Source organism: Aythya marila, assembly GCF_965140915.1.
Source record: "Aythya marila genome assembly, chromosome: 1".
Taxonomy (NCBI): domain Eukaryota; kingdom Metazoa; phylum Chordata; class Aves; order Anseriformes; family Anatidae; genus Aythya; species Aythya marila.
The window spans coordinates 136,064,914-136,089,333 of record NC_139042.1 but is presented as its reverse complement, the minus strand read 5'-3'; the positions used below and the strand labels follow the sequence as shown (position 1 = coordinate 136,089,333).

General features: G+C 38.7%; 1 protein-coding gene across 3 annotated transcripts in view; it reads right to left on the bottom strand.

Annotated features, from left to right (window-relative positions):
* PPARA (peroxisome proliferator activated receptor alpha) overlaps positions 1 to 17,268 on the bottom strand; it is a 37,254-nt gene extending 19,986 nt beyond the window's left edge. For 2 of the 3 annotated variants that reach the window (XM_082767295.1, XM_082767293.1), the window contains exons 1-2: positions 17,088 to 17,268; positions 13,755 to 13,878 (exon numbers count right to left, since the gene is read on the bottom strand). The gene's annotated coding sequence lies outside the window, so the exon portion shown is untranslated. Of the gene's footprint in view, positions 1 to 607; positions 654 to 13,754; positions 13,879 to 17,087 lie in introns of all 3 variants that reach the window. The other variant, XM_082767294.1, reaches the window with a different exon arrangement.
* Between the last annotated feature and the right edge of the window lie 7,152 nt (positions 17,269 to 24,420).

Genomic DNA, 24,420 nt, shown 5'->3' with positions numbered 1-24,420 from the left:
GTTACAAATTAAAAACGTCTATGCAACCACATTTTTTTTTTTAGGCACAATAACAGAATGTACTTATATACTGCAGTGTTCTTTCCCCAAATTATTCCCTTTACAAGTGGAAATGTATTAAACAGAAATGTAACTACACAGCTCATAGGACAACGCAGTCTATACTAGTCTGCAGTGTTAAAAAAAGAAAAGCTGTTAATTTATTGGTCAATCAAAAGGGAAAAATATTGTTTGCTTAGGAAAAGTGGGAGAAAAGAAAATCCTCTTTCTCTTATCTGATTTTAATATCTCTGATCTGTAAGTATACCTGTAGAATTGAAGAAACAGTAGAGAGTTCTTGAAGGAGGAGCAGAGGCCATGGAGACAAGCCTACTGACTTACAGAAGTGGGGAGCATGATGAGTTTTACATGTACTTTTCTCCCTTGAAAACACTTCTGTAATTGCATCAGGAGATGCAGAGATAACACTTCTAAAACTACATGGGAAGTGTTGTTAAAGCTCTGACACACTTCAAATATTTTGTTGATTGATACTAAAAGTAGTAAAAACAATATGGGAGTATTTGTTTGTTTTTATATTACTCAGCCAAACCCGAGCAGAACTTACTGAGCCAGGCAGCAGCGTTTCTTTGGTCCCAGGATTTTCTGTCCTGCTGAATTTTAAAAGACGTGATCCAAAAAGAGAGAGGAAAGGCAAGATTTTCTTATTGAAAATTAACAATCTTTATCAACTTTTCCATACATGTAATTTGCCAACACCAAAAGCAAACACTTGTAAAGACAGGACAAAAACAGATGAATTAACATGCTGCACAAGCAAGTCAACAGTAAGAAGATGCACACGAGCAGTGCTGATTAATGACAGGTTAGGTGTGAACAAAACCACATGAGCAACTGACTGCACATCGCATTAAGCAGGAGCATTCTTCAACTAGATGTACTCTATCAGACTGGCAGGGAAATACACAATACTTCCATGGTGCAGCACCAGCTATTAGCCCACCACAACTAGCAGAAATTTACTGATAAAGCTAACATGACATTTAGGCAAAGCGATGAGATTTTAAAATTAAATCTGTTTTGTGACATATGCAGAGCAGAAGTTTTCCAGCTCTGTAGCAAGGTACAACAATGTTGCCAGAAACTCTTATCATGCAACATACATGGTATTTCGCATGCAGATGAAGGTTCCCACCAGTTAAAAATAAATAAAAATCCTCAGTTCTTAACATGTAACCATATTGTTATTCAGTTATTTTTACTTTGAAAAAGTAAGGAAATGTCTTAATAAAACTATAAAACATCATTTACATAACAGTGCTACAAATCCACACTTTTCCTGGTACAAACAATTTTAAAAATAAGAATATATTTAAGGAGATATTAAAACAAGCAACACCTATTATTTGGCAAAAAGAGTATTACCAAGAGTAAAACATAACAGGATACAAACTCTGTAAAGAAAACTAACAAGGGTTGTCAAACAGGTAGCCATACTAAACATGAAAGATTCCTTACCTAATATTCAAGTGCATAGGAGCCACAATGCAGAATATTAATAGAAGTTCAAGGCTCTAGGACCATCTGTTTAATATTTATGTCCCTCTGATTAACATTTATGTCCCTCCCAAGAAAAAAAAATAAAACCTCAATCTGTATGATTATAAAAACACTCAGTAAAAGGCAAAACATTCAAAGTCCTCCTGCACCACTAAATAAAATACTATCATATCTCCTTATAAAAGAGAACTTTGAATCACTTATAACTGCAGTATATACAGAGGCACTGTTCAAAATTTAGCATTTGCAGCAATATCATAACCTTTGAAGACCAAAAAGCCTGAAATACCTATGGAAATAATTCCTTAACACTGCTCAGCTATTAAAATTTGGGCATACTCTACACAGAAAGAGTGGAAAAAAGTGACTAATCAGCGGGGGGGAGGGAGGGAAGGCAGATTGAAAAAAAAATGCAGAGGCCAATGGCCAATGACATCATTGCTAGTAGTCCCTATATAACTACTTTGCATTTACTGAGCCAGCTTCAATCCCTGTTGGCATCTCCCTGTAGCTTCTTTCCAACATTTAGTGGCAGAGTACAGAAGCTACTTCATGGGTCCTGCCTCTCTGAAGTGGAATCTCATTGCCTAGAATATACTAGAGAAGGATAAATGTCTGAACAGGGCAATTCATCCCCCTTTTAAAAGCAACATTTCTGCTTTAAAACCATTTAGCAGCTTTCTATAACTTCATGTTTATATATTATTTCCTCAGATTTTTTAAATTATGTAACACATTCATTTTATATAAAGTAGTTGTAACAATTTTTTGGTTTTGTCAAGATTGCTGTTCAAGAAGTGACTAGTAACAGAACAGCAACAGCACTGTCCAGGAGGTAAACAAACTATTTCTTCCAAATTGAATTCCTTCTCACAGGACAGAAACAATTACTAAGGGCAAAGAAAAAATACAAAGCAGGAATTAATTTTCAGCAAACAGGCATCTCACCTCACTTACACATCTGAGTAATGCAGAACTCAATGGACTTTCCAGACTGTAACTGGTCTTTGAGACCACAATGACAATTACAAAGCAGGATTTTTCAACCAGATCACTTCTCCAATCCAGTTCACTGCAAAGCCTTACAAATATTTTTGCTGGCTCAACACGGGGAACAGAAAAAGCAGTTGGGGAGAGGGACAGATGTGCTGCACAGCCAACAAATGTATTTGTGGATGTGCAGACTGAATCCTCTCGGAAGAATCCAGTGACTGTATCAACAGTCTAGGCTTCTAAATTAGGCTTTTGCATTGCCTGAAGTAAAGCAGCCCTGCCACTTCAGTGGCTGTTGAGAGCATAAAATTGCTCTATAAATCAGGCAGCCTCTGTATTGGACTAAGCAGTATCATCTTTTGATATGGCCACAGGACTTCCCTATAGGCTGGGAAGCTCTTGCACCTCCCAGTTATTCATCATTCTTCCAACAGTAAAAATCTCTTAGAAATCCAGTAAATGGAAGATACAGGCATTTACTCTCAGCTGAAACAACAACACTCCTGAAGAAAAAAAAAAAAAAAAAAAAAAGAATAGTTCCAATGCTAGAAACTCTGAAAGATGTAATCTAGCTCAAAGAACAGATAAAACAACACCTTATCAAATGGCTTCCTAGTGGGAAATTTTAAATTCAGCAAGCCCCTCCAGAACAAGGGAAATAGGAACTCAGTTGAGAACACTTTACTTTTACATATGACATCTACGTTGCCCAAATATTAGACCAGGAAATACATTTCATCTGAATTTTGTATTTGATCCACAACATTAGCCTAGTCAACCTCTAGCAGACACATCTTGACTTAATGTACAGAAATACCACAGCTCCAAGTTATCAGTATGATGAGAACTGAAGCCTGTCTTTAAATTAGCCACTGCTAACCCAACTGGAACCAGATTTGACTTTGTCAGCTACAGGACATAAAGGTTTTGCAACCTTGTCTTCAGGCACCAGAGACAAGATTTACAGGTCTATCACCTCAAGTTTACATTTATCTGAAGCCATACTTGCTTTTTTTCCACATAAATGGACATCAGATATATCAAATATGATAGTACTCAAATTTGCACCAAGGTCCTTCTGATAAAACAAAAGTCCATTTTTCTTAGTTCATTTCTTTAAAGAATGGAGATGGCGTTGCTTGAACTGACACAAAGCTCAAACAGATTTACATCTGTATTTCTATACAGAATACCAATATGACATTCACAGATTTTGCTTTGTTTTTTCCTCCTCTAAATGAGAATTTTCATATCCAAAAGGTGAATACCTCACTCATTTCTGTAACTGAAAGATACATATAGAAATAGAAAGATCAGACTTTACTTTTCATCTCTAGTGAAGGCTAAGCAGAAACTTGTATCAGAAGTAGCTATATGCCAAAGTAAAGCATTTAAATCTCTCTTTTAAGTCTATGTCTGCTGAATCCTTTAAATTCTTCTAAGACTTGACTAGTCAGGAATTCAGTACAAGCCAACAAACTACAGAATATTATATTAGGACTATTGGTAAGCAAGACTGTTAACCTTCACTTTACTATTTTCTTCAAAAAGTGCTTCGATGGGGTCTTTGCTTTAGTTTTTAATTACAGTACAATCCAGTCTGATCTATAGATTATTCCTGACTCTAAAACAGGTAAGTACCAGCAAAGTCATAAGGGGGAAAAATCTTTGTGGAAAAATCTTTTGTTTTCCTTTGACTTTTGCTGTTGGGATGCACAGAAATCCTGAAAAAATGGCAATTTGTGATTTTTTTGCCTTTCTCCAATAATCCTGGTTCTGGTTCAACTTTTACATAAAATAACGAGCACTGACATGTAGTTGAGAATTGACTACATGCTTAAAATTATAGAATAGGCATACTATAATTAATATGACATTAAAGAAAAAAACAGCCTAGACAACAGTATGTGGGAAGTTCATTCAATTTACCATGAAAGTAATTATTCAGATTGGAATTAATAACATCACATATTTTTAAGGCATCAATACAGATCTAAGTATATTTTATTAATACAAGAATCAAAAAAAACAATAGGAATGTGCTTCAAGAAACCCACTGCAACATCTTAGTAATCATTATGTTACAGAGGACATGGCATTCTCTGATACATGCTCTCTTTCAAGTCCCCACAACTACTTACAGCTCATCACAGTTTCTAATAAAACCCCCAATTCACTGTTATACATGTACATGTATATACATCTATGCTTGCAGCACACTCTACCTTTTTTTCTTTTCCTCTCTCCAGACAATCACCGGCTTTGCTCTTTATTCAATGCTGTTTCAGTGTCCATGGCTCTTCAGGTCCCTGTTATATTCTACTCAAATTATTCCATACTTGAACGAGATTCAAATGATTATACATGTTAATCATAGCAGTCATAGCAATTTGCGCTTCAAGCTTTAACAGATTCTAAATCATTCATTGACAGCATCTTGTAGGCAATGCAGCTAAAATAATTTAATGTTTTGCACAAACGTGCTTTTTGTGTTTGCTGAACACTTACATGTGAAGACCGTGACTCCTGAGAACCAAAGATCCGATGCATCATTTAAGAGGCCATTTTTTGTACATGTACATTAAAATCTAGGATTAGATTTATGATTGATATCTGAACCAATGCAAGGTCACATTCAGACAAACATGACATTTATGTATTTGCTATTTGATCCAAGACCAAGGTCACGTTCATACAAACGTGTCATCTGAGTACTTACTATATTTTTATTACCACGTTAATGAACTCAAAGTTCTTTTACCTTCCCCATCTGTCCCCAAACTCCTTATTCATTTTTGGAAGTCATCTGGCTTTTTAAGTTTTCCGTTACTGTCCAAACATCTGACAAGCAAACTACCTAAGCCAGTATGTTGAATCAATTAACAGCTAGGAACACCTGGACTTTCCAAGTCAGTGTGCTCAAACTGAGGATAAACCTACTTGCCTAGTATGTGCAAAATTAAGAGAAGTTAAAAAAAAAAAAAAAAAAGAAAAAGTCTTACGAACCGCATGAACATATTAGACTTCATAAAACCATTACCAATGCTCTTTTCTAAAAATAGTATGTAAAAGGAAGTTTTAGTGGTTAAGTTAAAGTTGGTTCCTATGTGTACAGCATTTACAAACTGCCTACATATCTGTCTTAACATGCTGCTCACTGAGAAACATCATTGAGACTAAATTGAAATGTTGCAATTGTTCCCTTACATGTGTGAGTAATGCATCTCAGATTATGCAAAGTGACTTCTCAACAATTTTCTAACCATGCCCTGACATTCCACAGAGATTTCCTTTGTTGAAGGATAAAGATATCTGAGGGTAAAAGGCAAATACAAATTGCATTTTAATGTGGTGACTAAATGATTATCTCCAATATAATCAAATTTTGAGTAAATAAAATAAGTCTATTACTAAGTTTCCTGCAGAGTATGTTTTTACTACATATGGTAAAAATAAACTTCAGAGGGTGAAACATTAAAGACATCTGTGCAAATAAAATTGTCCATTAAAATTAAATCTGATACATATAGAAGAAGTGCCAGGCAGGTTTTTTGGTCATTTTCCATTAAACATATTGATGATGCTGTTACATAAACCTTTAACTCAGAAACTTTACTTGTTCCTTTGCTAGATTAAAAAAAAAAATAAAAAAATTAAAAAACACTGTCCTATTCAAAAGGACATCATAACTTTTACAAGCAAAGATGTCTAGCAGCTCTTACTAACAAATGTGAGACTTTAGACTGACTATATTTATTTAGATAAAGAAATAAAAAAATCAGTTGCCATTAACTTATGGAATCAAGCAAAGACTTAGATGATTTAGTGAGAAGCAATTTCTAAAACTCCAATAACATTGCAACAATCTTTAGGGTTCACGTATATGCATGGATGTCTTAAAATGTGTCCTTATTAACTAGGATAAAAGAATCGCATTTGTTTTATCTCCTCAGACCCTTATGTGTGGTAGCAATTGGTATATATTGTCAATAATTTCTTCCTGACAGGACTGGTAATAACATACTCTTAAAACTATGAATTCTTGGTGTCTTGTAAATAGAAATACCTGCCGTAAGTATAAATTCATAGTAAAACGAAGGCTGAGAAATAGTTAACTTATCATTTGTTTTGTGAGCATACTTATTATTCCTGTACCATTTAATCCTTGTTTATTCTTCAACAAAGCAAAGCAATGTTCCTACAACTTCAACTGAACACAAACACTAGGCTTCAAATTCTGCAACACAATCTACAATACTTTAAGGATACCAAGTAGTTTTGTTACCTCATAAAGACATTTTTGAAGTTGTATATAACTGAGTTTAAGCAACGTGATAAAAACATGACAGCATTATGTTGTGACAGTAACTAAATGTGGAAGGTAGAATTCATATTGGTATTCACTGCTAGTAACATTAAAACACTGGAAAAGGGGTAACTGCTGTTAGAAGAAATAAAATACTTCAATTTCTATCGATTTGCTTCCCAAGACATAACATTTTCATACCATTGTAACCCTACGTCATCCTATCGTGACTCCCTGATCTTTCCCTTCTTCACAATACTTCCCTCTCCCCACGCAATGTCCCTGAACTGACTGGGCAAACAGTGAGCACACGCTGTAAGCTGGCTCAGAGCTGCATGTTGCAACCAGTGCTCCTGTGCTGATTGGCAATTAACTGGCCAAATAGAACAGAGAATTGTTGAATTCTTATTGCGTCATTTCCTCAGCTGGGTCAATAATGTGTTTTCCCTCCTTCTGTCCAGTTACAACTCCCCAAAAAATTATGTGACTCCAATACCTTTGCAACCACCACTCCTCTGTCAAATTTGGCAAGACTTGTAGGTTCAAAGTTAATGGAAGAGGAAGGCAGACCATATTGCATATACCTGACTTTTTGAAGTAGTAAGACTAAAAGAGTTAAGAAAGTAATTCTGAAGACAGTTATCAGCACAGCAGTTTATGAGCATAACTCTTCTTTTGCACTTACTAAGGTTTGTAGAATACACAAAATGGATGCCTGAAGCTACGTTAGTACTTGAAGTATTCTTCTAGTTTTCCACGATCCCTCACTTTGACTCCTAATTGCTTACTTTATTAAGAAAAAGACAATTGGCTGTCCTTGAAATAGTGGTTAAATATTCACTTTGGCTGTGGACTTCTGACCTGTAGGCAAAAATAGTAGTTCTTACAGAGATTCTAACGGCAACATCTTTCCTGAATAAAGAAAAGAGCTGTTGTCTTGGAACAATACTTTTTAATCAAGGGAGAAAGATGGATTCAATTAAAATTACCCAATGCAAACAGGTGAAAGATGGTTTGGATTTTCTAGGATGTTGGTTTAAGATCATTCCTTTTATCACTGAGATTATGCAAAGCTTCACTTGAATCTTCACAGCCCTTCAACCACAACCTGGGACATGCAATCCCCCTTATTTAGGAGCACCTAGTCAGATAAAACTTCTCTACCTGGTGAATTCCCAAATTTTGCAATTCTGATTTCATTGCACAAGCCCCATCCTCAACAATCAAAACAAAAAAACCCACAACTTTGCATCTGTATGTGTAACTACAGTAGCTCTCCTACTTAGGACCATCATTCCTTTACAAGGTACATGAAGCCCTTCAGTTTCCTCTTTTCATCTACTGCTTAAACTTCCATCTAGGGTTGTCTCCTTACTTTGGCCTGGGACAAAAGCAAAGTTACTTTGATATCTAATGCTGCAACTTCTGATTCAGAGATCAGCAACAAGAAAAATCTTTTTTACCTCAAGTATACATCCTTTTCAGTTTCCAGCACTCTCCCCATCCCCAAATCTCAGGTTTCAGTTTCTGGCTTTACCCCAGCATGCTCAGCTTCAATAGTCTTTCAGCTGTCTTACCCTTCTCTTTCATAAGCTCTATCATCCCACCCTCGAATCACCTCCTTCATTCCCTCGGGTCCTCTAGTCTTCCATCTCAGCTCCTCTAGTATCTGCACAGCTGCACTCTTCTCACCATCTGCAACCCCTTGCGTGATTCATCATCAAATGTAACAGACCATGATTATTCACTATTTGAAAAGCTACAGTGGAATTTACATCTGTGTCTGGAAGAGATTCAAGAAGCCTGAATTCGCCTTCTTAGTGGAGAAGAACACCACTGTGTATTTTCTGTGGTTTTATTTCCACTGATTAACTTCATTCCCTGCCCAGACATACTAGCAAAGTATATTTGATAACCTAAATTCAGCTTAGTAAAATTTACATCCAATAAAAGAGACTGACCTTCAGAAAAGATATTACAGATTAAGGCCCTTTCTTCTGGAAATTAATTGAGTAATCCCAAGGAGCTAGCTTTTGTACGCTTCTACCAGTAGACTAATGCCTTCTATAAACAGCACCTGGAGTTGCTTGGTTTACTTATTCTTCAGTGTATTACAATTTTGCTCATTCCTTCAGAGTATTTTTACACGCTCCCATTGCTCAGTGATTACATTTAAATAATAAAAAACCCTACTAAAAATAAACTAAGTTTGATTTAATGGCGTGCCACAACTCAGAGTACCCAGAGTGGAATGTGAATCAAATTTTTTTTTTTTTTTTTTGACAACAACAAAAAAGAGTGAAAGAAGTCTTCGGTTTTGTTCCAATAATTTACAAATTCCTACCATAAGAAGCTTTTCTGCATGACAAATATATCACCCAGAAACAAAGTTTCCATTGAATTAACATTGCGGACTGAAGTCCTAGCAACAGGTATGAATGCAATGAATCTACATCTTTTGGCAAATGGACATCAAGTACTTGTGCTTCCAAGCTACTGACATGTCAGAGGATATACTTGGTTCACATGACTTCACAGTTCTAAATCAGGTCACTTGCTACAGTATAGAGATCACAAGCTCACACTCCTGCATGATCAAAAACATCAAAATATAACCAATTATTTTCCTGACATCTAAGTTCTCTGCTCATCCTTCACATGATGTAAAGGGTATCTACTTACTGGTTTAACAGCACCATATTAACAATAGTATCACCACTGCTGCCTGCCTGCTACTCCACCTCACTTCCCCACCTTTTTTTTTTTTTTTTTAAAAAAAACAAGGAAGAAACTGAATTACAGCAAGGTGGGGAAAAAAAAAAAAAAAAAAAAAAAGACAGAAACAACCAACAGACCAACGAAACAGTCAGGACAAGAAATTTTGTTTACAGAATCCCACATATACTTTCATATATTAGTTTGAATTTAATTTGTAAGACATTTTAGCTGACAGAATAGAACTTTGAGAAAGCAGTTACAAGGGGGACAGCACTCACAGCCCTCTGCAGAGCCACACAGAAGTTTCGGGTTGCAAAATAAAGTTGCATTAAGAGTACAGCCAGCTTAAGTAACTAATAGCTCCATGACATCAAAAGGATATCCCTGCCGTAGCTCTGACATTGTCAGTCTTGTGCCTTTACTCTCCCCTCTTCATTTCCAGCCACGTAACTCCAGCCTACCTTTGGGCTGGCTCCCGCACTGTCTGACCTCTCTGGCCACATCTATAAGAGTAAATAAACCAGGGTCAGAGCTCAGGCTTGAGCCATACATGTTAGCATTCTCTCTGACACCATTTGGGCCCACAGCAGCTTGGCATTCTCCCAACCAAATGCCCAGGCCTGGTTAAGGAAACAGCTATCTGTTCTGGGAAGAAGGCTGTTAGGTGTGTGAGGTATTGCCACTTCGCTCTGGGTCCAGAGAACAATCCCCAGCATATTTTATTACCTAGTATAGACACAGCCTCAGTGAAAAAATCTGGCTCATTAAACTGGTAGAAACATAATGCAGGAAAAATGTAAATAGGTTGAGATAGCTGAACGGACTCACTGAAGGGCAGCAGAAAGGAAGGAAGGTTGGCATCCACGTGGCTGGCAGCAAAGGAAAGAAGCATGAAGAGAGAGCATGTCTGATCTTTAACAACAGTTGCTGGATCAGATCAGGCCGTGATGTGCAACCACACCTCTCACTACAAATTTCGTATTTGCAGGGCTGTCAGCAACAACACAGCGAGGGGACAGCTGATTCTGCTTTTTTCATACCCACATATCAGGTAGAAGAGAAATAAAATGACTGATAGCTGCAAACTAAACTCTTCTATCTTCTTCAAGGATAATCACTATTGAACTTCAACAGAATTTATAATATTGAGAAAATGCAATTCCCTGTAACAGAATTATGGCAGCTCAGTACACTGAAAATCAGGTGCCCAAAACATACATTTAAAAGCTGAGAATTTGGCAGCTGCTTGAAAACATTGGCCTGTTTATGTACAGCCACATCTCTATGGAAGCACAGTACACAAAAAGTACAGCTGCTGCTTTTTTTCAAAAGCAGTATTCTGAGCTGCAAACTATTCTTGTCCCTTACCTATATGTTTTCTAAAGCTGCTACCTGACTTGTTTCTAGTCAGTCTGGCCTGTGTAACTCCACACAGCAGTCTTTTGTTCCACAGTGGATAAGAATAATAATAAATAAAATATTAAAAAATATTTTCAGAGGTAATAAACAGTTCAAAATTCTTACATGCTCTTCTCTGTGGGCAGCTACGTGCAATACGAGTACACACACTGCACCATTTTTAAGTTTCAGGTATATACAGCTTAACAGTATAACTACACTTTATGCCACTGAGCAAAATTTTCAATAACCACCATGTCAGAAACTACCACAGACAGAATGTTCTCCCGTTTACATCGCTCTTTTCTAGTGAAACTGCATTCATACAGCATCTTCCATTTAAAACAAATTTGCCTGGGAAAACCCAGTAATACAGCAAACATACTCCAAACTGGATGTTTACCTACTGGCTAAGAAAAAGATTTGAAAAGTCACATTTAACCATTTCCAACTTTGCCGACTAAACATCACTGTCCGGTATTCTGTGCATACCTATGCTGGTTATTTTTTCCATTTTTTTGTAGGACTACTAACATTCATCATGAATATAATTCTAGCCTCCATGAGAAACATTTTTAAGCTGGCAATGTGTAGCTCCTGTTGTCTTCCCCTGAAAACTGCCCACAAGCCCACAATATTCACTATGACCCGTGCACTGCAACACATAAGAGTGGGTGGATTTGTGGACTGCTGTAATGGAGCATTCCTTGGCCCCATTGCAAAGAATGCCAGCAAGCACTGCCTGGCAATAAAAACAGGAGTCTTTAAACCAGCCCTTCTTGACAAAACTCTCATCTTCTCCCTCTTTCCACCCTCAAATCTAAGTTGTTTCATACTATATTTTTCAATTTAACTACTCCAGGGAATATTTTCCATACATGTTGAATAAATACACGAGGATGCTATGTTATCTTTTATATGAGCCTGCACTATGACTCTAATGTCATGCACTTAATAACATTCTTGCTGAAGCAGCAACACTAACAGGCAAATAGGAAGCATCAACAGTAATTGAAGTCTTCACTTTCAAAGAGATTTTGCTAATAGACAAAAGTTCTTACCATGTGAACACTCTCATTATAGTTTAAATTCAACAGTTTCTTCTGTGAATTGCTGTATCAGTAATTTCTAGTAAATAATTAAAATGAAACAGGCATGTACAGTCTTATTTATGTAACAAAACCAAAACTGCAATACAAGTCTACATGCAGATATTAGAAATTTTTCAGACAGTAGAGCTGTGCTGGATGTGTAGATATAACCATTAAGACAGTAAGACCTGCATCAAAACCTTGACAGAATAGTTTGATTCTTTTTTTTTTTTTTTTTTGGTTAAATCTAAATAACATTAGGACAGACTGTGATAACGTTTTTCCATGCAAAATACATCATACTCCAAGCTACTCACAACAGTAAATGCTCTCAGCTCCAGGATTTCATACATATTTGGATGAACAACAATTTACCCAGCCAGCAATTTAGTTGCACACTGAACATCAGCTCTGGTTTCCTTTTACCTACTTACCAACAAACTGGACTACTGAAATCTGAAAACAGTGGACTAACTTGCTTTCACATGCATGTCAGCTGGCTGGAACCAAATGCCAAAAAAACCTTACAACTTCAGTAGCTGCTAAGTGCCAAGTAGCAACACTGAGTTGCTACTCAGGGCAGATGCATCTTTAACCATGTTTCTTTCACCATTTGGGAACTTTAAGTGAATATTTTTTTTAGTTTATAAATACATAAATAAATAAAACCATATGATTGTATATCAACATTTCTAGAGAGGGATAGGTAATTTTCCAAATGCTTGCAAATATTTTTCATATTGTTAGTGTTTCCATATGTATCATTGAACTTGAACTAAAACAATAAATTTAATGAATGTAATACTGCAACAAACTATCCTGTTTGCTTGTTCTCATCTTTCAATCTGCAATGTACAAAAATAAATAAATCATGCTTACAGCACTTTAAAACACAGCAAGCAACCACATAAACCAGTGACGTAACAACTTAAGCCTGTATCAGGATTAGAATTACCAGTGAATTGTATTTTACAATTTGTATTAATCTGTGCAAAAGAAGCCCTTTGCTGGACACAGAAATTATACTTCCTAGATATTTAAAAGACACATGCAATGCACTTATAAATAAATACTGTTTCATAAGCAGAAACCATTAGAACTGGTATGAGGAAGCAGAATCACATTTGGCAACATCTCAATGCAACATACAATCTGGTCACACAACAATCTGCTAAATATCTATTTAGTGTTTTCAAAACATGCCAGATATTATGCTTTTAAGAGAGAGATTTTAGTTTCTAACAATCACTTTTATTTTGAGCATAGAGATGATTTAGAGCTTTATCTTACAGGATAACTACTTTTTCACTCAGTGTCTATTCAGCATTTTACAGACCTGGTCCTGTGAGATGCTGAACACTCTTAAACACTTTTAAAAACTTATAAAATATTAAGAATTCATCTAATTAAGAATTCTACTGGGTAGCGCCTATACACAACTTCCTTCTATGTAAAAGTCCAACACAGCAACAGACGCTACAACATAAGGAAATATTACTTACACTGTTCTCCTGATTGTGCCACCTTTCGTTTGTCAACTATTTGTTTGTACATCTTGCTCAGATTTCTTTCCTTGTCAGTTGGCTACACATTAATCACTCTTTACAGAAACTGTACTGCTGATTTTTTTCTTCTCTAGTTGTACAAAAATATTGCCAAGGTAATTCTCAGTCCATGTATTTACTCACCACTTCACGCAGCATCTTGCAAGGTTGAAACAGAAGCCATTTTCCATATGTTACCCTTCCATTTCACGTGCACATTGGCGATAACAAGGGTCTCTTCATTAATAAAAAAGTGCCAACATTCTTTCTTTAAAATAAAAAAAAAAGTCAACAAGATTTCCCATAGCTTACTAATCTAACTTTATACTGATATCATATAATGTACTGTTTTTTTGTATTCACATCTCTTCAGAAAAAACAACACTGTCACTTCACTTGAGCTAAACCTGTTTTGTTTCGTTTTTTTAAATGGCTGAGGTTGTAAATACAACACTAAGTTTTACAGAAGGACTACAATGACATTCAGCTAACTAGGCTCCGTGACTGGTACATGCCAATATCATTCCAAGCTTTTTTCTTCATGCTAAAAATAAAATAAAATAATAAAATAAAATAAAACAAAACAAAATAAAAATCCCTCAGTTAAGACCACCTCAGTCAAAGCCCTGTGGTATTTTAATTATCTGTTATAAAACAAAATACTTTTACTCCTAAGAAGCGTTCTCACAGAAGTCTAAGTCTTTATGCAGACAGACTGTTATGGATCCTGAGGTACACACATATGTCCCACAAGATGTCTTTGGGGTGTGGTTGGTACTTGAAAGGCCAATTGCAAAGGGAGAGATTTTATTGTTACATACTTTACAAGGCCCATATTGAAAAAAAAAAAAAAGAAAAAAGAAAAAAAAAGGCACATACATAGCTATATAAAAATAAATACTGTTTTGATTAAGTTGACTCCCCTGTCCACTCAACTCAAAAAAAAAAAACAAAACAAATTTAGGGAGATTTTGCAAGAGCAGACAGATTAAATTAAAAATGTTAAAATTCATGAATGCTGTAAGAACATGTTCATATTTATAATAGATATAAATTCAACGTTGTTTATTTTCCCAGACAAGTAAGGCATTCTCTTCCTCGTCTCATAATAAATATTCCAGTTGCAAGAGAGACAACTAGGAACTGAAATCACAGCATGTAAGCCAAGGCAACGTAAACAAGAAAAAAGCCCTGTTTACAATTTTGAAGAAAGCACTTCTTCTAAAAGCCGAGAATTAAAAAAAACAACAACAAAAAAAAAAACACACAATTCTTTGCCCTCCTTGATCACTTCAGGTAAACAGTGAACACTGTAATCCAATTTCTAGAACAAGATGAATATCCTAGGCCACTTATCCTACTGTGCTGTAGGACACTATCTTCTCTAATGCTTTTGTAACACTGAACACAAAATATTAAAAACATAATGACACAAAAATCTCAACAGAAGTGCAACCCCTATTCTTTACTTTAGATTTCATAATTCCCTGTGAGAGGACTATTTTGAATGGCATGAACAGAAAATGAAGACATTAAAAAAGCAACAACAGCAAAACTGAACTGCAAAAGAGAAAAAGGCTTTCAAGATGTACAAGATTATCACAGGCAAGCAAGACTCTCTATGCCGCGTGAATGTACAGGATGAGAGTCAATACAAGGCATCAGCAGATTGATAAGAACTTTTTTTTGGACTATGTCAAGTGCTCCTTCCAAACATGGGAAAAGCAAGAGAGCATGCTGGCCACACAGTTGTACAAACCTCTGATAAGGTCTGGGCACACACTCATCCTTCTGAAACAATACCTTGCACTACTTAAAATCCAACAAGTTGCCACGAAAGGTATCTGAGAGCCAAGGGCTGCTGGATGGACAGCTAATGCCAACTAACAAAGGTTATGATACTGGTTTAGCTTAGCGTAGGCTTGTGACCACATCACATGAAGCACCGCTGCCGTCAGTTTCAGCATGAGACCAGGTATACTCAGTGTTAGGGCAGCACTTCAGAGCTTTTAAGTGAAACACTTTTCAGTTTTGCTACCTGCAAAGACCACGTGAATCACAACCCTACAATCTGTGTTCAATGCTATTAGGGAAGTCAGTGCACGTTCTGTAACACAAGCACAGTTTGATTAAACCTTTCTGTCCCAGCAAAACTTATGCAACGTCTTTATTTGTGAAGTACTACTAAGGCATCCAATGCCACTGTAGTGCCAAACATTGTTAGTCCAGATAATCCTGGCTGACAATGCCTGTACTCATATGGCTTTTATCTGAGAGCTTAGGAGCAGCTACTCATGCCAGTGAGACTGTGCTAATCTTAATATGAATACACAAGGCGAGACCTTGTAACACTTCTTTCCATTTCTGTTTGAACGTTATCTTTTCCACCTGCCTTTCAGACGGCAAGTGGACAGCCTGGGAGGGACCATCAGGAAACACAATTTGCTTGTCAAACCAACAATAGTCAATACAGGGGGAGCTCCCACAGACCCACTCCTTGCTCCACAGGTATCCTGCTCTGATCATGAAAAAAGCACACCTTGACCAGCCAAGCCATGGCAACCTCCAAGTACAAATCCTCCATCTGGTTCCCAAACGGGACAGGCAATTCAAATGGGCCACATCGAGGCGACAGGACAGCACCAAGCTGGCACCTTGTGTGCCAGGACATCACCTCCTATCTCTCTATTCCCTGAGTCCCAGCACCCTGATGCCTCCCTGAAGTTTCCAGAATTGGTTTTTGGTCTAGAAACACAAGCCTCAAACACCAGGGATGCCCCTGCTTGCCCTTGGACCCCCAGGATACAGCCCAGCAGCAGAACATGGCAGTAACATGAAGTAAAACCAAACTAAATCAAACCCAACCAATTCAAACCCAACCCATCCACAAAATCACTGTGTCCCAGAATGGCTGGGGTTGGAAGGGACCTCTGGAGATCACTCACTCCAACCCCCCACTGAGCAGGATCACCTGGAGCACACTGTTCAGGATGGCATCCAGGTGAGTTTTGAATGTCTCCAGAGAAGGTGACTGCACAGCCTCCTTGGGCAGCCTGTGCCCGTGCTCTATCACCCTCACTGTGAAGAAGTGTCCCCTCATCTCCACACTAAACCAATCCAAACTAAACCAAACTGATCAAACCAACCCAAGCCAACTCCCCCCAAAACAAGCCAAAATAAACCAAACCAACCCAAATCCCCCCCCCCCAAAAAAAAAAACCAACAAATTGAACCAAACCAACCCAAACTAAACCAAACACACCATCCCAAACTAAAGCAAACCAACCCAACCAACCCAAACTATCCCAAACTAACCCAAACCATCCCAACCCATCCCAAACTAATCCAACACAAGTTAAACCAACCCCATCGAACTGAACCAAGCCAACTTAAACCCGACCAACCCAAACTAGCCCAACTCAGACCAGCCCAATCCCACCCTCCGGCCCCGGCCGGGCGCCCCCCGCCGCCCCGTACCGTGCTCAGGCCCTGCCCGCAGCCGCCCGTGGAGGCGCTGCCACCGCCCGCGGCCGCCGGGCGCCCATGGGCGCGGGGGGCGGGGCCCGGCCGCGATGGCGGCGCCTCCCAACGGCCGCTGCCCGTGGGGGGGGCGGGGGGCTGAGGGCGGGGGGGCGGCGGCGCCGCGTCCTGAGCCCGAACAGCGGCGGCGGCGGCGGGGTGACAGGTACCGGAAGTGAGGTCGCGGCACACACCTCCCGCCGCGGGCGCGCGCCATTGGCTGGGCGCGGGGAGGGGAGAGCGGCGCGGGCGGGCGCAGCGCGGGCGGCTCGGTGTGCCCACCCCCCGCTCCCGGCGGCCGTGTGGGGGCCAGGGAGGGCGAGGAGGGCCCCGAGGGGCTTGGTGTACTGGGAATTAATCCCAGGCAGCACTTGGTACACACACACACACCCCTTGAATAAAAGCCCAAGGAAAGCTGTGTGAAGGCCTTTGATTTCTTGACTCTCGTAAATCCTCAAAAGGTAGCACAAGCCGCAAGCGCTGTGGTTTGGCTTATCCCCCTTCTGCTTGTTCACTGCTCCATGCATACCGTGTTTCTCGATTATCCTCGTAATTGTTGTGGTTATCACTACAGAAAAAAAAATCACTAGATTACTTTTTAAATAGTAAACTACATTTTTATTTTCATGTTCTCACTCATTACTGGCTGTAGTAGCTAAAGACAGGGATGTCAGGAGGAGAGAACACAGCCTGTTTCATGCATTTACAACAGGAAGTTCATTTACTTGTATCGCACATGCACACGGGGCTTCTGCTTATTTTTACTGCATAGAATCACACTTTATGATAGCTCAGAAAACAGAAATGGGACCAGAATGGAAGGAAAGAGCTCTGCACTGAAGACACCCTACTGCAGCAAACACCATAGATCATTAAGGTTGGAAGAGACCTCCGAGATTATCTGGGCCATCTTCGGTTCTGTACATTTCTTAGCCGCTAGGTTAAGCACTTGGACCTGGATGCTGGAGCATTCACTACAGAAACAGCAATGAAAAGAGGGTGGAAAACACCCAGAAGGCATGTCTCAGTGAAAAGTAGCAAAAGGCACTATTAACAGCAGAAAACTGAAGCTAAGGAATGCTGACACATTTATAGTAAGTTAAGGCTTCTTCAAAGTGGTTTTGGTCACAGCCTGACTTCACAACCAGTCGTGCTGCTCCAAGTTCCATCCTAAACCAGGCCAACACCCAATGCTGCAAGAATCAGCCGGTTTAGAAAGTTAATTCCTAATTTTAACACCTACATATTTCCTCACAGTGTGTGTGTAAGAGAGCTCAGCTGATAACGAGGATCAGGGACTATAAAAGATCTTATCTGAGCAGATGAGCTTTGTATTGTATGCTTTTGTTTCTGTTTGTTCTCCCTGTCCCTACCTTCCCTCCTCCCCCCAATATATCCAAACATAATGAGTTTCTGTACAATTACAAATACATATTGTTTAGATTGGGTACTTGATCAGCTCTTAAAAACAGAACTCTTTCCCCTCTTGTTGTGTTAAGGAAGCTGTGGAGAGTGAGGGCACTAAGTGTCTACAGTGAACTAGCTTTAGGTGGTCTGTCCACATGCATGCGACTACTACTGGTCTTGGAGATGACAAGCACTACGGTGAAATTCTCAGAAAGAAAGAAAGAAATCTTCATCTCGTACTGGGTCACACATAATGTGATCCCCAATTCAGTAAAACCATGAAAATATTTATTGAAATTTAAAATGATCTGTGGGCTGTTTCCTGTTGACAAACTACAGGTTCCCCACCGCATGCTTACTGACAATCAAGATCACAGCAGCCTCCATCTGCAGCACAGTCAGTGAAGAGGACCACAATATCCAAGACATGGAGGAGAACTCTACTCAGCCCTACACTGGAAATGTTTTCCTTTCAATAGGTTGTGTATGTTTTGTCCATGTAAGTGGCTGGTGTTGCAGACCGTATCTGCAGTAAAGAAGGAAAATGTATCCCACATTTCAAGTATTATCCAGGAGACCAGATTGATTCCTTTGGTGCTGAAAGTGATTTTTGTGTGTACCTTGCATAAATCTGTATCGCAGTTTGAATCTTAATAACATACTAAATGTTGTAAACACCCATTAGCTACTTAAATGTGCAAGCTTTTAGAAATCTGAAATTAGATTATTTACCAGGCTTTTAGATGGAATAAGCTTTAATTACTGTTATATTCTATTAATATGCAATAACCATATTGGTGTTGCCGAACAGATTGACAGTTGTGAAACAAGCAGTCAGACTTGTGCAGTAGCTGATTTTCCATCTTTTCAGCATCCAGCTGGTTTTGTCAGAGGTCACACACAGCATTTCTGTAATAAAATGTTTTCATTTGTAAAACAAAAATGCCTGTTTGGTTGTTAAACAACAGGCAGGAAGTTTTGTAACAGCTATGTGGAAGGAGATGAGCAGATTCAGCCAGACTGTGGATCAGAATTTTGGGAAACGGACGAGAACAGCAAAAGCTCGTTGTGCCTTTACCACCTCCTCCAGCTCCCAGTGACATGCAGGAAGTGGGCTGCCCCTGCGCTCAAATATTTGCTGTGGTTTCTCTTGCTGATCCAGTGATAGGAATTTTAACAGACGATGAGCCTCAGTTTTGCTGTGTCATCACGAAAGGCTTACCTAACAAGGTCAGGATAAGAAGTAAAATGGGGGCTTCCCATTTAGGTATTTATCTGAACAGAAAAACAGCATATCCGGCGTTTCATAAGGTGGAATAGCACATACGTGGTTCAGTTTCTCTTTATGTGACTACAAAAGTTTTACTGAACTACTGTTTATTCAATTGAAATTATTTTAATATTACTGAATTATTAAAGTAAGTGGCCAGGCTCTCACAAGAGCAAGCTTCATGAACAGAAGTCCCTACCAAGTATATAAAAACTTTTGAGTGTAATTTAAGACTTTCTATGCATATTTTTGTTCAGGCTGAATCCTGCCCCTTTGTGATTGGTCGGAATAGCTCAAAGACAAAAGTCCCAAGTGATAATGAATGGAAGATGATGCCGTGATTTCTTTCAGTTAAATACATAGCTTATATGCATATATGGTAGGGAGATTACTGTTAAAAGAGCAGTTCTCTCTCCAAATCAACCCACTTAAACAAGCAAAGGAGCTGTTGAAACAGAGGAGAGCTGTGACATGCCCATCCTGATCTTTTTTTTGCTGAAGCCCTGTCCCAGCATAGCAGTTGTTTTACTGAAAGGTCTGTGCTGCTGGGTTTTGTTGCTGTTTTAGAGCACGCTGGTTGGTTTTAGATGCAGGTCTCTGGGCTGGATTAGAACAAAGTTCTATGTCAGGTAAATTAACAGGTTTAAGATAAATCATCTCAGGCTCATGTGCCTCATTTTAATTTGACAGGTTCTGAAGAGAACCAGGGTACAGGTTACAGGTTTACACAAGTCTAATTTTCCACAAAACTCTCTATATATTGGATTATTTTTAGCCTAAACCAAGGCTTAATTTTTCAACAAAATAAGGGATTAAAGTTTTTATTTATATTTAATTTTCATTATGGATGTTTACCATGACATATCATCAATGTAAAGTGTGGACCCAGCCATTCAAATCATCTCTATCCATATTTGAAAGTGACTTTACCATTACCTCTTATTTGCTGGTGAAATATTTCATTATTTGTCAGAGTCTCAAGATCAGACATTCCAGATGTCAGTACATCTCTTCTGATGAGAAAATTGTGGAATTACGTTTGTTGATTTGTTATTTTTGTTTGTTTGTTTTTTAACATGATAGTTCTCCCATCATTATAACTGTAACCATTTCATTTCTCCATTTTAATGAAAAAAAGTTGTTTTTTTTTTGAAGAAAAGCTGTTAGTGGTACGCAAGCACCTCTCTTACAGTAACAAAGGATGCACACATTAAGGGTAAATGGAAAGAGAGGAGATGAACAGCCCCCACCATGGTCTTCCTGAGGGAAAGCTCACACTTGACCCAACTGCAGGGGAACCGTAGGGGAAAGTATCAGCTTAAAAACAGTGTATGGGAAAAAACAATTACTCCTAACCCTCAGCTGTTATGTTATTCAGCTTCTGAAATGCACCCTACAATGTCATCAGAATCCCTTCTTCATCCAGTGTAAGACTCCTTTTCTATGCATTTCGGTTTCACTAAGCAGATTGAATACTATTTGAAGGTTTCCTATTTCAAAGACAGTGTTTCTTTTCCTCTCCAGGCTTCTCACTCCTTACAGCTTTTGCTCTGTTCTTTCAGTGAAGTCTTTGCTGCCTCTTTTTCTCCAGTCTCTGTTTCACATTCAGTGTTTTATCTATCATGCCGTGATTCTCTTCTTGGGTGACATCTTTAAAATCTCTGTCATCACCACCATAACTGTGCTTCATATCTTATTCATTACTTGATTGTTGCAACACCTTTTTTTGGCCTCCATTCTTCCCACTCTCCAGTCAAAGCTATTCTTTACTGTCCCTCTCAAGCCTCTTCAGCATTTGCACCAGCTCTGTACCTCTTTCTGATGGCTGCATCCAATTCTCAACCCTTCTTTCCCATAAGACCATGTGCACTGCCTGCTGTCCCTTAATAATCATGCTAAAATCTACACTTTTCCCGAAGAGCAAGACAAAACACAGAAGCAGAAAAGAATGCATGGTGGAATTTGCTTCTCAATACAATTACTACCAAGTTATACCTAGTTTTCTTTAGAAAGTATACTGCATTCATTTATATACCTCTGCAGCATGTGCGTATGCCTAGATTAGCGTACACCCCAAGTGGTAAATTCTCCCAGCATACTTCAGTCAATACTTATTTATTCTCGTCTGGCTTTAGTTGTAGCCTTAATCTAAGGTTCAATAGTTTCTATGCCTTTGCTCATGTATTATGCAGAGTTCAGGAAGTGAATGTAAATGTCATGCTTCCCATGATCTCAGCTCTTTGCAAGTAATTCAGTCCAGACACAGAAATTAGAACTGAACTTGGAAGTTATGTTTGCCTCCATACTAACCACATACACTTCATTCTTCATGCACCAAAGGTATAAATACATGTATTTAGCAAGCAGATGCTGTGATTTTAAAAGCTGTGTTATTGCCAGAGCACCTAAGGAGACTCAGCGTGAATCATGTGCACTTATGTTTGTTTAGGTGCAAAGTCCAGTGACTTGGCTTAAGCTCCTTTTGAAGGTGAGTTTAAAGCTAAGCTCCCAGATTTTTTTATTTTGTTTTTTAACTGAGGCAATTAAAGTACAGGTTGCATGCTGCTTTGAGATTGGCAGCACGTGGCAAGCAGGTTGAAAACACACCAGGCATTACTAGGACTTTTTATCCACTGCAGTGCATTTTCCAGAGCCCATCTAAACCACACTTTTACACAGCTCCAAGATCCTTAATGCAAGGGGTTTCTCTTCCTAGTCATTTTAAGTGTATCGTATCAAGTAAAAAATTTGAGTTGGGTGCTAGGGTGTGTGAAATCTGAGACTTACTCAAAGCAATTAGCTGAGTAACTATTCATCTTAAATTGTTTTCCTACCATGTTTTCAGGCCATGACTAACTCCCACTGTGCTACACCCATCTTTTCCAGCATTCATGACTGATATTTTGAGCATATGCTAGAAGAACACTTTATGAAGAACAAACATATATTTCATTTTGGGACCCTTTGCTCAATTATTACATGCCTACTAGGTAGATTTTTAAGCAAAAGAAGCATACATGCAGTTGGGCTGATGCTTTTCAGGTGCCACTTCTTGCTTCACACTTCACAATTATTACATGCCTACTAGGTAGATTTTTAAGCAAAAGAAGCATACATGCAGTTGGGCTGATGCTTTTCAGGTGCCACTTCTTGCTTCACGCTTCAGTTGTTCACGTCCTCATTCAGATATTTCTCACCATTCTTTAAATTAGTCAGCTCTGTCATGTGAATATCATAATTAATTACCAAATACATTTTGAAAGCAAGACAGTACTTCAAAAATGGCTTAACATGTTTGACAAAATAATTTGCAAACATTCAGGGCAGGCTCATCTGAGGCCAGCAGCAGAAAGACCATAGTTTTCTGATATTGTGGCCTACCTTTTCTTATCCTCATGCAATGCTGCATCACCCTTCCATTTTCCCACCACCAGCTCTTTGCAGGGCCATGCTGTGAACCAGATCAGGAGGCCTGGTCAGCTGAAAAATAATTTTTAAAAGCTGCAGGAAATAGGAATCATTTCCTGACCTAATTCCTGGCACATCCCCCATGTACCGGAGAGGTGTCATGCTGCAATGAAGGAATGCTGACTGATTCCTTCCATCTGTGGTACCTCTGAAACCTGCCTGGCCCCAAACCATGGTCAGGCCTGACCAGAGAAACAGAGGAGAAGACAGCAGCAGGTGAGCTGAGGAATCAGGAAAGAGAGAGAAGAGCTTGTTTTGTTAGAAGGTGTCTACAGGGAATCCTGAAAAAGAAGGTGATTCTCAAATGGATGAAGAACAAAACCAGTAGATGTCTAGAACCAGCACATGGGGTTGCCCTCTTTACTTGGATGTGAAGAATGTAAACAGCAGCAGGAGCTGTGATGTTCAAAACTCTCTGAATTTAGAAACCTGGAGAGGAAGTATTTCAGCAACACCAAAGCATCCACTGCTAACACTGTATTTATCTAAACTGTAATGAACAACTTTAAATAAGAAGAGCTTATGGAGCTGTGTTTAGCTGGAAGATCTGTGTGGGAGAGGGGTGGATACCTTTGGACTTTGTTAATAATTAAGTGGAGGAGTGTGCTAAAGCCTATGGAATGGATAGTATTGCAGTAAAAATACCATGACTCACTGAAGTCTGAGGTTAACAAACAGACAGAAGTAAACAGTATTGCACATGACAGATCCTTGTGCAGCTAGACCTGTCTCTCTTTAGTGAAACTGTGTCTGAAACGCTTCCTTTGCTTCTGGAAACCTTGTGGAAATAATCTGATACTGAACCTGAGAGAAATAAAACCTGTTGCATTCAGAGTTGGATCCAAATCTAGTGCAGGTTTTTTTTTGTTTGTTTGTTTGATCATTTGTTTTTTGGTAATAATCCCTAAGGTAATATCTTGCCTGTTAAAGAAAAAATACACAAAGAAACCTCATTTTCTCAGATCACTTAGCTCCAAATGCAGTGAGTGCCAGGATAAAAATCTGGATATATAGTTTAAAAAAGGCAACAGCAAAGCATTCTGTGTGTTGCAGGCCTTTCTAATCTGCTTTTCTGTATAGTAGTGTCACCAGGTATTCAGTTTTTCACTGAATTGATTTATGGGTCCTCTCCTATTTTTTTTTAAT